This window comes from Schistocerca nitens, chromosome 8, assembly GCF_023898315.1.
Source record: "Schistocerca nitens isolate TAMUIC-IGC-003100 chromosome 8, iqSchNite1.1, whole genome shotgun sequence".
NCBI lineage: Eukaryota > Metazoa > Arthropoda > Insecta > Orthoptera > Acrididae > Schistocerca > Schistocerca nitens.
Genome location: NC_064621.1, coordinates 136,437,943 through 136,442,453, shown reverse-complemented (window position 1 = coordinate 136,442,453; position 4,511 = coordinate 136,437,943). Strand labels below are relative to the sequence as shown.

The following is a 4,511-nucleotide window of genomic DNA, read 5'->3' as shown; positions in this document are numbered from 1 at the left end:
TTGTGATTAACATCAAGAAGATTCCCTTTGATCAGAGGTTTGTAAAGTGAAATTGGTACTGCCTAAGCAAAGTATTATGACAAATATCGATGTACATTTATCGGTTTTAATTAATTAATACCATTGAAATACCATCTTTGAATGACGTTGTGTTTCAATTAAAATATATTCATTGTTTCATAGGGGCTAGCAAGGAGACTTAATCCTGACTTTTAAGTATTAAAAAGCTTAAAAATTGCATACATTTAAAAAAGAAAACTTTGTATGAAAAACCGTCTTTGTAGTTACACAAGAGTTCTTGTATAGAAACACTATTAATTTCACCATCATACATTCTAAAGCAATGTTAGTAAAATATAGTATTTCTTGATGACGAGCTACTGTATGTTTAGGGTTATGTTAAATAATTTAAACTTTATTTTTGTAAACATATGCAATGTTTTAGCAAACAGAATTACGTCCTCAGTGGTGTTTGTCTTTATATTGTCGTAAACCAAATTGACTGAGAGATTAATATGCAAATGGTCCCACACTAGGTGCCAAAATGTAAGAAAACAGCTAAAACTCTTCCCTAACACGGCCAATGAAGGCCCAACGGTACCGACCGGCCGCTGTGTCATCCTTAGCCCATAGGCGTCACTGGATGCGGATATGGAGGGGCATGTGATTAGCACACCGCTCTCCCGGCCTATGTCAGTTTCCGAAACCGGAGCGGCTACTTCTCAATCAAGTAGTTCCTCAGTTTGCCACACATGGGCTGAGTGCACCCCGCTTGCCAACAGCTGTCGGTAGACGGGGTGGTCAACCATCCAAGTGCTAGCCCACCCCGACAGCGCTTAACTTCGGTGATCTGACGGGAACCGGTGTTACCTCTGCGGCAAAGCCGTTGGCTAAAAAACAACAGATTGAGGTATTAATACGCAGACAACGTCGCCCTACGTTGGGTTACAAAAATGTAATAAAATAATTTAAAAAGTAATAAATACATGGAAATATTTACATTTATTTTTATTATTATTATTATTATCGTCGTTATCTTTTACAGAGCAACAATGCAAATATAATATCAGGGCTGATTTGACTGGGAATTAAAATGACTCAGTAACTGGGTAAGCAAGAGGTGATTAACCACCTCATTTCACCACTTAACCAAGTCAGTGTCATGTGCAGCGTGTGGATATGACGTGGTGTCGCTATACCTCCGGATGGCAAATTTTAAATGCTTTATGCGAAGTAGCACACTGATCACTTGCATGAGCCTCATTGATTCATCTGACGAAAAAGATGCCGCTCACACAGCATTGCTCTCTTATTACTGTCAATGAGTCCTTCTTCCTCACTGTCCGATCATAGCACTTAATCCTCGTATCATACACTCACTCTTCTCTTATTGATCGATCTCATGGCTGTCCCCGTCAGACTGTTTCGTTAATTTGCCACTACTTTGTCGAAGGCGCTGATTTTGCCGTTGTCTCTTCTTTGTAATTGTTGGGCTCATTTTGCAACTTCACACAATGAACTATCGACAGTGGGTAACGACATCTTCCTGTCTTCCTTCTTGAAGTCTCTATTTAGAATATAAGAAGTATGGTAGTTGTTAATAGGCAGAGTGATTGGATTTCATGTTGTGGGGAGTGAAGGTGGCGCAAATTACCCATGGCAAGTGTGTAGAGATGTAAAGAAAGTGGGGAGTGGTATTAGGGGGCGACACGGAACCGGCGAAGTTATTACGTGTGTTTATGGAGCTGTTCGAACTACATCAATTGGTACAGGATACTTGTGCAGAAGCCTAAACGAGCACGGGAAGGCGAGGAGGAGTGAATTAAGATCAAGAATCTGAAGGGAGCGGTAGAACTTGGGAGGAACGGAGCGCTTGCATACGTTTGAATGGAACTGCGTGTTTCAATGTCTTGGGCTTCTCTCCCCGTGTGTCGCCAATCTGTAATTGTGGTGTCACAGCCAGACACCACACGTGCTAGGTGGTAGCTTAAATCGGCCGCGGTCCGGTAGTACATGTCGGACCCGCGTGTCGCCACTGTGTGATCGCAAACCTAGCGCCACCACAAGGCAGGTCTCGAGAGACTGACTCGAACTCAGCCCAGTTGTACGGACGACAGAGCTAGCGACTAGACGTACGAAGCCTTTCTCTGTCATTAGCCGAGAGACAGAATAGCCTTCAGCTAAGTTAATGGCTACGAACTAGCAAGGCGCCATTAGCCTTACAGTGATTGTAATTAAAGTCTCCTTTGTGCGATGTACCACAATAAGTGATTAAAGATAAGTATTCTACCAGCTACGTACTTTTCTTCATAGCATTAATTACGTATCCTGTTCCAGTACTTCACGCCCGTCTGCGTTAGTCTAGCGTGCTTTTAAGCCACCTCTATCTACAAGGTGTTGGCCCAGCTGCCGACACATCAGTAATTGTAGTGTATCTTGGGCATTCTTTTGGATGTTTAGTACGCTGTTAATCGAGATTTAGTCCAATGAATTGGACGATTGTGGGTTGCGAGTAGAGATAAGCTAGTCGTATAATTCTACCGAACTCGTCGCTTTTTTTCACAAATAAACTATCGACTGCGACATGTCTATCTATTCAGATCGACTGCTTCAGATAAAATCTGCTTTGTAAACTGCAATAAACTATCGATTGCGACATCTCGATCATTCAGGTCATCTGCTTCAGATAAAATCTGCTTTGTAAACTGCAGCCTAAAATTCTATGTACTGAATATCATAAAATTGCTTAAAATTGCCTGTCCCTTCCCATTTAGACTTTTTTTATTCTATTTACCTTACCAGTTTCCTTCGTGTTGTAGATTTTTCCTTTTCATTTTCCCATTTTAGAAATTATCCCCAGCGTGACGAACATACATTGGATAGCCGCAAGGAGCGGCCACACGGTTTGAGGCGCCATATCACGGATTGCACAGCCCTTTCCGCCGGAGGTTCAAGTCCTCCCTCGGGCAAGGGTGTGTGTGTTGTTCTTAGCATAAGTTAGTTTAAACAGTGTGTAAATCTAGGGACCGATTACCTCAGCGGTTTGGTCTCTTAGAAATTCACACACACATACAGGGTGGTCCATTGATCGTGATTCGGCCAAATATCTCACGAAATAAGCGTAAAAGGGAAAAAAACCTACAAGAACGAAACTTGCCTAGCTTGAAGGGGGAAACCAGATGGAGCTTTGGTTGGCCCGCTAGGCGGCGCTACCATAGGTCAAACGGATATCAACTGCGTTTTTTTAAATAGGAACCCCCCTTTTTTATTACATATTCGTGTAGTACGTAAATAAATATGAATGTTTTAGTTGGACCACTTTTTCGATTAGTGATAGATGGCGCTGTAATAGTCACAAACATATCGCTCACAATTTTAGACGAACAGTTGGTAGCAGGAAGGATTTTTAAATTAAAATACAGAACGTGCGTACGTTTGAACATTTTATTTCGGTTATTCCAGTGTGATACATGTACCTTTGTGAACATATCATTTCTGACAACGCATGCTGTTACAGCGTGATTACCTGTAAATACCACATTAATGCAATAAATTCTCAAAATGATGTCCGTCAACCTCAATGCATTTGGCAATACGTGTAACGACATTCCTCTCAACAGCGAGTAGTTCGCCTTCCGTAGTGTTACCCCTTGCATTGACAGTGCGCTGACGCATGTTGTCAGGCGTTGTCGGTGGATCACGATAGCAAATATCCTTCAACTTTCCCCAAGGAAAGAAATCCGGGGACGTCAGATCCGGTGAACGTGCGGGCCATGGTATGGTGCTTCGACGATCAATCCACCTGTCATGAAATATGCTATTCAATACCGCTTCAACCGCACGCAAGCTGTGTTCCGGACATCCATCATGTTGGAAGTACATCGCCATTCTGTCATGCAGTGAAACATCTTGTAGTAACATCGGTAGAACAGTACGTAGGGAATCAGCATACATTGCACCATTTAGAATGACATCGATAAAATGGAGGCCAATTATCCTTCCTCCCATAATGTCGCACCATACGTTAACCCGCCAAGGTCGCTGATGTTCGATTTGTCGCAGCCATCGTGGATTTTCCGTTGCCCAATAGTGCATGTTATGCCGGTTTACGTTACCGCTGTTGGTGCGATGACGCTTCGTCGCTAAATAGAACGCGTGCAAAAAATGTGTCACCCTCCCGTAATTTCTCTTGTGCCCAGTGGCAGAACTGTACACGACGTTCAAAGTCGCCGCCATGGAATTCCTGGAGCATAGAAATATGGTACGGGTGCAATCGATGTTGATGTAGCATTCTCAACACCGATATTTTTGAGGTTCCCAATTCTCGCGCAATTTGTCTGCTACTCATGTGCGAATTAGCCACGACAGCAGCTAAAACACCTACTTGGGCATCATCATTTGTTGCAGGTCGTGGCTGACGTTTCACATGTGGCTGAACACTTCCTGTTTAAATAACTTTACTATCCGGCAGCATACATAGCACACGCCCGTTGGGCATTTTGATCACAATA

General features: G+C 42.8%; 1 pseudogene; it reads right to left on the bottom strand.

Annotated features, from left to right (window-relative positions):
• Window positions 1–773: 773 nt before the first annotated feature.
• Window positions 774–891, bottom strand: LOC126199903 (5S ribosomal RNA; annotated as a pseudogene).
• Between the last annotated feature and the right edge of the window lie 3,620 nt (window positions 892–4,511).